General features: G+C 40.8%; 1 protein-coding gene across 1 annotated transcript in view; it reads left to right on the plus strand.

Annotated features, from left to right (window-relative positions):
- Positions 1-13495, plus strand: part of LOC129712346 (centrosomal protein of 164 kDa-like) — a 131872-nt gene that overhangs the window by 2375 nt on the left and 116002 nt on the right. Inside the window, 1 exon segment of the mRNA XM_055660699.1 lies at positions 5031-5114. The gene's annotated coding sequence lies outside the window, so the exon portion shown is untranslated.

The following is a 13495-nucleotide window of genomic DNA, read 5'->3' on the forward strand; positions in this document are numbered from 1 at the left end:
AATGGATTCTGGAGGCAGAGCAGGAGCGCACATTGGAAATTTGGGAAAGAGTTCACATGTGTTCCTTCAGCTGCCAGGATCCTGAGCTGTGGAATAATCCTCTGAAAGCCCTCTGTTTCTCCATTGTAAACTTTCCTTCAGACCTTGCCCTTTCACAATGCTTTTGACCTATCCTATTATTTCTTCATGTGGCTTGTTTCTGCACCTTATTTAATTGCTCCTTTGAAGCAACTCGGGAGCATTTAAAAGCACCTTATGAGTGCAGGTCATGGTTAATCAGGTATGTTGGAAAGCAAGACACTGTATTATCACATAATTTCTGTCACAAATAATAATTTACTTTTGCAATTTACAACATATGCAGATAATATCATTACTCTGCACATTATTCCCTTTATCATGTATCTGTAGACTAGGGATGGGTGGATTGTAATCATGTGTTGTCTTTCCGCTAACTGATTAGCGCACAACAAAAGCTTTTCTCCGTACCTCGGTACACGTGACAATAAACTAAATGAATGCATAGAGTAATGCATAGGAAACATGGAGAACTGTAGACGGTTCTTCTGTGGCTCATGTAGCAGCAAGGAACAATAAGTGAATAGGTTACACTTGTTTAAATACAACTAATTCTTTGAGAAACTCCGGAGATCAAATAAGGATTGTGTCCTTCCAAATGTGAATTTAAGCTAAAAGTATGGGTGTCAGGGGTTATGGAGAGAAGGCAATAGAATGGGGTGAGCAGGGAGAGATAGATCAGCCATGATTGAATGGCAGAGTAGACTTGATGGGCTGAATGGCCTCATTCAGCTCCTATCACTAATGAACATGAACTAAATCCAACACTTGCGTATTATGTATCAAAAAACTGTATATAGTCTAGATAAAATTCACGACCCAAAACCTTACCCATTTCCCTCCACAGATACTGTCTGTCTACTGAGTTCCTCTAGCAGTTTTTGTTTTGTCCAAAATTCCAGAATCTGTAGTCTCTTGTGTCTTTATCAAATAACATCTGGTTTATTTCTTCATTTGCACAATGATGCCTGTTTCTATGGTCACAAGCTCGCTCTGTTATACATGCCAGCTGCATGGCTTTGCACTAAACAGACAGGGTGATACTTCCTGGTAAAGTACACTTGTATTTGTTGGGTGAGATTAGATTATTTGCAATGTATTCATTAGTCAATGTTACTGCTGCTTCTTGCCATTTGAATTTATTGTCATTAGCGTGGGAGACTAGCCTAGATAGAGTGAATGCGGAGCGGATGTTTCCACTAGAGGGAGAGTAGGACCACAGGCCATAGCCTCTGAAAAAAAGGACATGCATTTAGAAAGGAGATGAGTAGGAATTTGTTAGTCAGACGGTGGTGAATCTGTGGAATTAATTGCTACAGAAGACTGTGGTGGCCAAGGCAATTGATATTTTTAAGGCGGAGATTGACATTGATTAGTAAGTGTGTCAGGGCGTTATGGGGCGAAGGCAGGAGAATGGGGTTGAGAAGGAGAGATTGATCAGCCATGTTTGAATGGCGGAGTAGACTTGATGGGCAGATTTGCCTAATTCTGCTCCTAGAACTTATGAACTCTTGAGATAGGTAGAAGCTATGGAGCTATACTACAATGTCCTCAGAAGTGGAGAAAATTACATTCAAAGGTATATCTTAAAAATCCTAACTGCTCATTAAAAAAAAAAAAAACATATCGCTATATAACCACCCTTTTCATTGGGAATTAGTAATTACATGCTTGTGTGGTTTTCTTGTTGACAATCAATGAACATTGTTGTTCGATAGAGTGCAGAGCCAGTTTTGGTAAAGATGGACAAATAGTACAGGTTCAATTGGTTTTAATCCCTTGCTCCATGGTAACAGGAAGAGTCCAACGGCTAGAATTTTTGATTTGATTTTTGTAACGTTTCTTAAACATTAACCATAGCTTGTTTCAAGCTAAGCATATGACTCGCCTGGAACGACATCACAAAGCCACTTTGACATTACAGAACAATATCAACTGACTTTCCACTCAAGAAAATTTTCTGACAAAAAAATGTATCTCCAGAGCTGTAAACAGAATATTAAATGGGAGGGGTGTTTAATTATTTGTTCATTTATTATACAATTCACAAAAAGTATTAGTAATTACACAGGAATAATTAAATTGTGGGAAATATAAAATAACAGTCGGTACTCTGCATTACTCAAGACGCGATGTACGGAAGGATTCTGTACCAATCTTTTTTGTGAAAATTGTTTAATAATGGTAAAATAAATTTGTTGAAACCATTTGACAACTGTTTGCATTTATGTTGCTTTGTAAAATGCTACAGGGTGTTTTACAAGAGCATATATTAGACAAAATGGAACAAATTGGAAATATTGGGAGATGTACAGCAATGAAAAAACATGGTCAAATAATTTGCCTTGAAGGATCTTGTTAAGTAAAAAGAGGTAGATCGGCATGGAAGCCCTAGGCAATAGAAAGAATGGCCAGTTGACATCTCTCTCAATGAAATCATCCTATTTTTATTCACAAGCAAAAGACTTGGTGTTAGAAATCTGAACTAAAAAAGAAAAAGGCTGGAAACACTCTACAGGTTAGTGTTCTGGTATCTCCACAGATGTTGGTCAATGTTATGTGTGTTCCCAGCATTTGCTGGGTTTTTTACAATTCCACGATATTTGGTGATCATTCATGTGATTTTCCAAGATATGTTGTATTCATCTCAATGCCCGTGGTGGGTTTGTGATTCTTTATAAAACAGTTTGGCACCACACCACAGTGAAACCTTTCCCCCAGTTATCACTCTTCAGTCTTGTATGCCTAAACCATGCATTTGAACCAGTGACGGATGCCGGCTTGGTCTCAATTAAATTAAAACTAAACTTATTGATGCAGTATTTTTCCATTCAATTTTTATAAAATTGCAGATGCTGCAAATCTGAAATTATATCACTGCTATACTGTGCCAATTAAGCCCATTTTAAGCTAGTGAACAGTATCTGATATTTTCAGTGCTGCATTACAGCTAGTTCTGATGAAAGGTCATCAATCACAATGCTAACTTGGTTTTCCTCACTCCAGATATTATGCTGATCTCAATGATATTTAATTTTTTCTCACTTAGTCCCAATTGACAGCAATTGCAGTGCTCCATATCTCATATTTCTAGTATATTTTATTTTACCTTTGCCCTCATTGCATCTTTTATTTCCCTGTCTTCCAGACAGATCATTTGCAGAATAAATCAGAATGCATTACCCTTTATTAGCGAAACTATAATTATTTGTATAATCTCTTTTTGGTCTCCACCCTGTCGCAGATTATTCCTTTGTTCTCTCCACCCCTCCCTCCTCTGTAAGTTACGATTTACATGTTTTCTAACTTTACCAAGTTCTGATGAAAGGTCACTAACTTGAAAAAAGTTAACTCTTTTTCTCCCTTCACAGATTAACTATTTCTCTACCTACTGTTTTTCCAACACTTTAACAACTTTTGCTTAGCCAGGAGTTCTATAGCTTTGACCCAAGCTTAGTATCATCTGTGGCAAATGCAGTTTGTCTTCTTATAACACCCTACAGTAACTCATCCCGAAGTTGTTAGACTGGTTCATTCTTTGTTCAAAGGCCTTAATATATCTTTATCTGGTCAGATATCAAATTTTGGTTTTGACCTTTTTGAAATTTTTGTGCATATAAAGTACCCTATTAATATAATTTGCTAAGTTGCACCTATGAGCTATATTTAAAAATGGGAGGAAACTCTAATCTCATTGGCACGTATTTTGATTAGATACCTGGGTTATCTAATCAAATGGTAATAACTTTCAGATTTGTCCTGCATGACAAAACAAATCAGAATTAGGATTGAGTTAAGAATATTTTTAATCGTTGTTGTGCATGGAAGAATTATGGAATCAGTTTTAAAAGTATCTTTCAAGATAGAATTGGATAAATACTTGAGCAATATTTTGTTTATCATGGGGAAAGTCCAGGGCAGTAGAACATTTAGATACTCCTACAGTAGCATTGTGGGATTCTCCGAAAAACCTTGAACAAATTTTCAATAAATGATTTGTCATGTAACTTTAGTGTAAACTGTTTTTTGACCTACTCTCTTTCTGCCACCTAATTGTAAAGCCTTCTGCATGGGGTCACTAATTGCCCATGGCTTCAGGAACAAATGGCAAGTCTTGAGTAAAACAATATTGAGGAGTTAAGATGACAGTAGCATAATCTTACCATAATGTTTCCAACCTGTACGATTCGATTTGTCTATGTCGTGAGTCAAGGTTCAGGAGGGAAGAGAAAGAGTGCCTCCTGGCAAAAAAAGCAGCAGAAACCACCAAGGGAAAACAGTAAGAGACTCATGGGGGTCTCATTGTAAAGAGATGTCAAGCTTCAAGTAGGCAGAAAGTGCTGGAGTAACTCAGCAGGTTGAACAACATCTCTGGTGAACCCAGATAGGTGATGTTTCAGGTCGAGACCCTTCTTCAAGCTGATCTTAGGTGGGGGTGGGAGACAGCTGGAAGAAAGCTGGGGATGGGATAAAGCCTGGCAAATGATAAGTACATACAGGTCAGGTAGGGTACAAGAACAAATATGCACAGGAACAGATCCTTCAATGACCATGCCGAGCATGTTGCCAATCCCCACTGCCTGCATGTGACCTATATTCCTCCATTCTCTGCATATACATGTGCCTATCTAAATGCCTCTTAAATGCTCCTATCATACCTGCTTCCACCACCACCTGTGAAGCAGCAACGTGACTCACTGACGCTGTACTGACCTGGATTTATTTAAATTTGATTGGCAGATGGGCGGACAGAGGCTAGAGATAGGAAGACGACAAATGCTAGGAGATAAGGAGAGAAGTGTGAAATGTGAAGCAAGAAGAGGATATACAGGTTGTAGAGGGTGGGAAAGGGGAAAGGGACCACCACAAAGGAAATAGCCATGTTCTCCAGAGTTGATGGCTGATGAGTTGAATTACTTGAGCATTTTGTGTCTTTTTATTTTGTAAACCAGCATCTGCAGATTTGAGAATCTGGAACAAACAACAATGTTGGAGGAATATTGAAAAAGTTTACCTGTCTCTACGACGGGGGTTCGGTGAGTCTCACTTTTTCGTTCTTCTCCCTCTGTGTTTTGTGCTTGTCTTCTGCTTACTAATAATCTTTCCTTTTCCCTCTTAATCCTGATGCATCGACCTGTAAAATCCACTTGCAACCTGTACCTCAGCAGATGCTGCCTGACTCACTGCCAGAATTCTGCTTTGCATTTTAGATTCCAGCAGCTGCAGACTCTCTTGTTGTCTTACCCTAATTCAGTCTCTTTACTTGCAATTGAGTTTCCTCTTATTCTGTGTCCATAACATTTTGGGGCTTACCTGAGCTCAGAGGAGGTTTTCTTCCTCTACAATTGTGCCATCTTATCAGCCCTACTGCATTTTTTTCCCCCTACATTTGTCCCTCAAACAATTGTATTATTGTAAGATGCTATTAAATCCACCACTTTGGAGGCAGTGTTCCAATTCACTATTTTGTGGGTAAATGTGTTTATTCATGCTGCATACATAACCAGAAATTGCTGGAAATAATCAAACAGTTTGTGACAGGAGAAAAAGTTAACATTTCCAGTCAGTGTTCTCATGGAGCCTCTGGTTAGTCATCTTCCTGCCACTAGAAAATTATTTTTTTCTTTAAATTTACTCTTTCAAAGGCCTTCATGATTTTGAACATATCACGAACATCTTAATCATTTTCTGCCGTATGGAAAGCCATGTCAATGACCGTTCATCCAGCTAAATTCCCTCCTGTCTGGTACCATTCCAGTAAACCTCTTCATGCCAAAGTCTTGACACCATTTAATAATAGAGTTATACAGGACAGAAACAGACCTTTCGGCCCAACTTGTCCTTGTTCGACAAAGATGCCCCATCTGTGCTAGTTCTGCCCACGTTTGACCTATATCTCTCTCTAAACCTTTACTGTCTATGTGCATCAATTTGTACAACCGTGGTGAACTGTGTTGAAGCCAAATTTCAGATGAGGCCTAATTTGACTCTTATTAAGGTTTAACCTCGCATGCCTTTGTGTTCATTGTTGGGGAAAAAAAGCCATGAGCTCTTTTAACAACTTTGTGACCTTCTCCCGTTTTCAACTTTTGTTAAATGCATTGTAGGTTTCTTGAGTCTTCGTCAAATTCTGTAAATGCATCACTCATTTTATATTGTCCCTCCTCTTTATCCTATTAAACTGACATTTCATTTCACATGCTCTCTACCCGTCCTTGTAAAGCAGTTGTTTTATGCCCTCTTGGGCTTCTATAATTGTTATTCCTCAGTTCTTTGCTATCTGGAGTCTTTGAAATTGCCCAAAAACCATCCTTGACCAAACATTGCATGATGGCAATATAAATTAAATTGCTGCCACTCTACCAGGAGGGAGGAATAACAATCAACTCCCAATTAATATGAATAAGGTATAGATTGCCATTTGTTTGTAATCGCTGGGTCAATGTATAGGAAATACATGCACAGCAACACTTTAGGAGTACCTCAATCACAAGGCCATGATTAAAACATCAGCTGATTATCTTGTCAAGGACAGTTCAGTGTAACCCTGTCACCAATACATCCTGTGAATGAAACAAAATATCAAAAACGTGTGGCAGTGGAGTGTGCAGTCACTACACTGGTCCAACTGCAGAACTACTGCACCCTCTGCTGGTAGACCTACATATAATGGCTGAATGGCTAATGGTTGACCTGTAATTTTCTAGTGTGTATTTCAGTGTTTTGGGTGAGTGCAGACAGCCTTGCTGCATTGTAAATTTGCTTATGTCCGACTTGGAAACCTCTGGGTATGATAGACACCACTGCTCAATCTTTTCTGCTATGAAATATCGGTTTTCACAATTTACTCCTGCACCTTGATACAGTGACATTAATTATTAATTGTGCTCAGGTGTAACATATTTCAGTTGAAACAAGAAACAGTAGTTATGAACTAGTGCCCATGGTATCCGGAGGTTACTTGAGGAATCGGGGAGTAGAGTCACTGGGTAGGAAACTCAGCGTTTGTTTTGCTGCAGGTACGTGTCACCACATTCCCTCCTCCTATTACTGTAATCCTTGAATCAGACCTGAATTTTAAACTGGTCAAGGCTTGCAAAGCAGTATAACCCGACATTCAATTAATAATTTATTGTACTTAAATATCATGCCAAATCTGCTGTTTTCTTTAGTACAATGTTTTAGTTTTAAATATTTCTCGTATGTGTAGTCTTTTAGGTCAAGGTGATTTTGATCACTAAGGAAATCTGTTGTTATGGATCAAATATGTTTGCAGTTTACTTGTAAGATTATTTTGAATCCTTCTATAGTACAAAAATCACACCCTTGATAGATTCATTGTATCAGCTTTATCTTCTGTTTGCTCTGAGTCCGAATAGTTGCTTTATATTAAGGATGAATTCCTGATCTCCCAATTTACCTCGATGCAGTTCTTGCATATGTGGGAGGTAGGTGTCCCCCCTCCCATTGGTATGAAGCTTTAGAATTATTCTGCTTGAAATTGTGCAATCTGGTGCATATTGTACCAAGTCTTTTGAATAACACTTGAATGCAATATTTATGCTTTGAATTGGATTACCTATGAATAAGGTTTGGCTAAATTACATTCGTAATTACATTCCACAGTAGAGCCAGGCTCTGATCAACAGGTGCAGCACATGAATGATCTTAGTGTATTCATGTATGGAAATCAGATTATAATCAATCACTTGGCCCATGTTGACCAACCTGGGTCTCACTGCACACCTGGTACTACTCCTGACCCTGACTCCAGTTGCATACCTTCTCTCATTCCTGACCCTGAGTCCAGCCTTACACCTGGCCCCCTATTCTACCCTGATCATAGTTGTTTACCTGCTTAGGTTCACAGTGCAGAACACTCCCATTGTCCCAGCTTTGACTGCACACCTAGTATTATTCCAGACCTTGACTCTGGATGCACACTTGGCCTTGCTCCTAGCCCCTCTGCACTGATAATATATCTGGTCCACACATAAAGCCCCATATCTGACGCCCTGGACTTAACCTATTACGTTCAAGTCCACAGGTGCTTATCTAATGCGGTAATCTTTTATGGGGCGCTTCACGGACCAAATTTTTGATAACACAATTTGCTACATCCATTGGCTTCCTTGTTATCTAACATGCTAGTTACTTTGTTAAAGAAGTCATCAATTGGTTGAACACAATTTCTCATCCATAAAATTATACTCACTCAGCTGTATAAGTAATCTGTTACCATTTCTTTCATTTTCCTAACAAACACTCGCAAGCCCCGGCTCCCCGTCCGCATCTGCCCCCGCTGCTGCTACTGCTTCCATCCTTCCCTCCACCCCGGCTCTCCAACACCCGCGACCTGTGCAGTCGATATTAGTTTTGAAATTCTCGTTGATCTCAGAATTTCTCACGAGAGAGCGTGAGAAATTTGTGATCAGCGTGAGAGTGTGAGAATTGGGCGAAATGCGTGATTCTCACGCTCAATGCGTGAGAGTTGGCAGCCCTGCGAAATGTCACCCATCCTTTTCTCCAGAGATACTGCCTGACCCCCCCTGAGTAACTCCAGCACTTTGTGTCTATCTTCTGTATAAACTCGCACCTGCAGTTCCTTCCTACATTTTTGTCTGCTGAGATCATTAAAACTGGGGCAGAGAACTACATCAGATTGGAGCGGTTTCTGTCATCCTGCGCGCCTGAGTGACAGTATGCTGGTAGAAACTGAGTGCGTAGTACTTTCCATCCATACACCAGTATTGTTGTGGTCTGTCACCTCTGTGTGGTCAGTAAGATGTACTGCAGTTACCTGGACGATCAATACACAAAATACTTGCACTTATTTTATGACTGTTCTTGTGCAATTCTTTAGAGCCGAAGGCGACATTGCTTTCACTGTAGATTTCTGATGAATACTATGTGAAATCCACTGATGTCACTTCAGGGCAAGTGATGCTTCACAGGTGTCTTGTTTGGGATGATGTGTTCTCATTTTGCTAACTGTGCTATTTGCACTTAGCTTCCCATGTTCCCCTTGTGGAGGACTGTGGTGCTCAGCACCTACCTTGCTTTTCCATTTTGAGAACTAATGGATTGGGATGGTCCCTTTTTTTTTCCCCGCAAGGACGCTTTGAGAACATTCTTCAAGTTTGTTCTGTGTCTTCCAGAAAATGTCTTGTTGTGAGGGAGCATTAAGCAGAGTGATTGTTCAGAGTCTGTTATCAGTCACATGGGTGATATAGTCTGCCAACTGAAGCTAGTTGAGCCTGATTAACCTGAGCCCAGGTTGTGGAAGGATGCTGAATGGATCTAGATGATTTTGTGGAGACGGCATTGGTGGTACTTTGCCCGATATGCTTCCTGTAGATTATGCCCCTTGGATCCCTTTAAAAACTTTCCCCTCTCAACTTAAACCTAGCTTTCCCTATACTGCGGAAAGACTGTGGCGAATCATCTTATGTGTGCCCCTCATGATTTTATAAACCTTGATTAAGGTCATCTTTCAGACTTCTACCCTCCAGGGAATAAAGACCCAGCCTATCCAGTCCCACACTATAACTCAAACGATCCCGATCCAATAGCACCCTCGTACGTATCCTCGACACCCTTTCTAGTTTAATGACATCCTTCATATAGACCAGAACAGCACACAGTATTCCAAATGTGACCTCAACCAATGCCTTGTACAGCTGTGACATAATGCCCCAATTCTTGTACTGAATATCCTAACAAATGAAAGAAAGCATTATCAGAATTGCCTGCCTTCAAAACTTTACCCTAGTGCAGTGATCTTATTGAATGGCAGAGCAAAGTTATGTACTCATGCAGTTGGCTTCTGTTCCTATTTCTTATTTTGTCCAAAACACACAGTACTGGAGCAACTGAGCGGCTCAGACAGAATCTGGGGAGGCTAGGACCCTTTTTCAGACTGATACGAGTAGGGGAGGGGGGAGAGAAAGCTGGAAAAGAAAGGTGCGGGCAGGACAAAGCCTGGCTAGTGGTGGGTGAAAATAGGTCAGGGGGTTTTGATTCGCAGATAGGTGGAGTAAGTGAGAAAGGCTAGAGGAGAAAAGGAGACAAAAGGGTGTTAGATGAGAGGAGGAGTGAAATATAAAGACAGGGATGTAATAGTACGCAGGGCATTGGAAAGAGGGCAGATAAAAGGGGAATTTTGAACTCGGGGATGGGAGAGTATAGCGGAGGGGAAAGGAGCAGGGTGATGGGGGTGGGAGATGGTTGGAGAAATTGAATGATCCGGATGGGGAGCATGTTTTAAAAAAATTAAAATGACGATGGTTATATTACTTGAAGTTTGAGAATTCAATGTTCAAACCATTTGGTTGTAAACTATCCTAGCTGAATTTGAGATGTTGTTCATCCAGTTTGTATGTTGCCTCATTCTTGCAATGGAGCAGGTCAAGGACAAAAGTTTCTGTCTGATAATAGGAAGGGGAGTTAAAATGGTTAACAGCCAGGTGATCCAGCATGTCCTTGGTGTCGTCCTATCTAGGCTAGGTTTTTCAGATGTAAAGGAGGCCACTTTTGCATCGAGAACATTTAGTGTGGTGTTACGACCCTCAATATCCATGGTCCAGGGATCACCGGGAGCCAGTGGAGTTGTTCAAGCAGGCTAGAACTATTCCTCTGTCTACTGTGTAATGTCTTCCCATGACAGCACAGCATTGGGTGTCCCTTTGGCAATCTGATGAAGGGAGTCTACATAATGTTATCTTGGGTGTAACTGGTAGTTGATTCTGGCTTGGAAGAAGGCACTAACATTTATCCTTCCAGTAAATTTAAAGGCAGGGGCAGGGTATTATTGAATGGCAGAGTTGGAAATGTACAACATGGACCTTTTGGACTGGCAAAGAAAGAAAGTTCAACTAATTTGGTAAACTGGCTGATTTCAATTAAAGCTGCAGAAGTAAACAAATCTCATTCAAATCACCCAGTGCTGATTCTTAGCCTTTTTAGTCTAAACATATGCAGTGCTATCTTGACTGCAGTATTTATTAGCACTGTGTTTGTTGGTGGCAATGTTGTTGTTCAGGAAACAACTTTTCTTATTTAACCTGTTATTTTCTATAACGACTGTCTATTGCTTGTTCAAAGTTTCTTGTTGAGGTTTGAAAAAGATTTTATTGTGCTCAATATTTTCTTTTGGGAAAATTGTGCAGCTTTTAGTATAAATGGAATTGCTGAAGACATGTCTTTAGGTAAGATGACCTGGTGCTGGTAAATCAAGAGTGCAATGTGTTGTATTTATTTTGCAGTGTGTCTCACAATCTCAGTGAATGTTTCTGACTTTCAACAGCCATGACTGAACCCTACATGTTGAGAAGCAAATATTCTGCACAACTCTGTGGTATCCATAAAATCAATGCGTGAGAAATCCATGTAACCTTGCAAATCCTGTTTAATCCTATTTGTGGATGTCGATTTGGCAGCCATTACTGCATGGATCTCTCGGTGTGGAGCCGACCATTTAAGTTTACATTTTTTTTCTCTATCAGCAAAGGAATGTTAGACTAAATAGACCACAGCTTTCTAAACAATAATGATTTATGTGCTGTAGGTGAATTATAATTGGATTTTTAACAGAAGGTAATAGGCCGTTTGATATTGCATTGTTGTGTAATTTCTGTGCACAAAACTACTCCATGCGGGATCTGTTAATGAGTCATTTAATAGCTCTTTTGGTTGAGACACTTGAACCATACAAAGCATGAAAAAACTTGTCTTGCCAATTTTAAGTAAAAAGGAGGTATCCTGGCTTTCTCTCAAAATGTACCTCTTAACATCTCTGAAAAGGATCAGTTAGCTTATTAATGTTTGCGGGGCTTTGCTGTGTGCAAATTTGTTTCAGTATATTTTTAATAGTTCAACAGTGGCGTGGCTACTCTCAAAAAGCTTTTGATTTTGTAGATGTTTCTGTCATCCCAGGATTGAGAAAGGCAATTATTGCAATTCTAAAAATTCTGTAAATCTCTTATATTTAATGTTAGTATATATAACCTTTCTGTATGGATTTTAAATCATTTTAATTGATATTTCGGATTAATTTGTGAGACCATGATACATCATGTTGTACGGTACCATAAAGGGTCTGTCTGGCTTAGTTAATACTGCAGCATTTTCCCTCCTTAATCCTAAGGTTACAAATTGAAGTCGCACCTGAGAGACTTGAACACATGCTTCTATCAGCACTACAGTTAGTATTTAAGTGCTATGCTGTCAGAAGTGCTGTCTTTCGAATTTAAAAAATGAAGAAAAGGTAGTTTGCGCTTGCCAATGCTTTTGACTCTTATCGCAATGTACACTTACAGTCCAGTTTCATTATCACCCCAACCCGACAAGAAATTGAGAAGTCATCCTCATCTTCAGTCATTGGAAAGCCATTCTCAACTCCAATGATTAAGAATGTACTCCATTATAACGTATTTATAGAAATGTACAATAACATGGTGGCACATGCCCGCACGCAGCTGTGAAATATCAATTAATGGGGATTTTATATATATACTGAACCTTACAGATGCTGAAGTCAAAAATTATAAATTGGACCTTCAAAAGTAGTGGAATTGAAACAATTTTAATGATGTGCAATTGGAAAACATGCCTTTTGTTATTTCTAGAAAACCAAAACGCTGTAAATATTATATATGTGTAAATGCATTTGTTTTTATATGTTACTAGACCAAGTGCAGACCCGTTGGGTCTGTTCCCCCAACGTGCGGTTGTGGGGGGCGAGGCGGCATGCAGCGTCACACACACTAACTATCCCCCCCCGCACTCACACTAATTACCCCCCTTGATATTATATTAATATTATTAATTTGCTCCTTTTACCCCATAACCACCCTATCTACTGACGCATAGCCCCCAACTTGCAGTCACATCTAGAGGGGGGGGGGGGGGTAGAGAGTGAGGGCAGAGAGAGAAGGGGCAGAGACACAGAGAGAGGGGCAAGAGGGAGAGGGGGTGGCGAGGAGGAGAAGAGGGAGGTGGGGGAGAGGGGAAAGGTGGGGATGGAGGGGAGGAGAGAGAGAGGGGGGGGAGAGGTGAGGGGGGGAGAGGTGGCGAGCAGGGAGGGTGGAGGGGAGGGAGGGGGAGGGGAGGCAGGAGAGGGTGGGAGGAGGGGGAGGGGGTAGGAGAGGGGAGGGGGAGGGGGGGGAGGGAGAGGGGGGGGGAGGGAGAGGGAGAGAGGGAAAGGGGAGGGGAGGGGGGGAGGGAGGGTGAGGGGAGGAGGGGGGGGGGGGTTAGGGGGGGGAGAGGGGGGGGGGAAGGGGGTAGGGGGGAGAGGGGGAGATGAGGGGGGGGGGGAGATGAGGGGGGGGGGGAGGGGGGGGGGGGGAGAGAGAGTGCCTTTTTATTTCAACTCAGACCCCCCAAACAACCATTTGCAGGCAGTGCTTTTTTACTTTAA

Source organism: Leucoraja erinacea, chromosome 32, assembly GCF_028641065.1.
Source record: "Leucoraja erinacea ecotype New England chromosome 32, Leri_hhj_1, whole genome shotgun sequence".
Lineage (NCBI taxonomy): Eukaryota > Metazoa > Chordata > Chondrichthyes > Rajiformes > Rajidae > Leucoraja > Leucoraja erinaceus.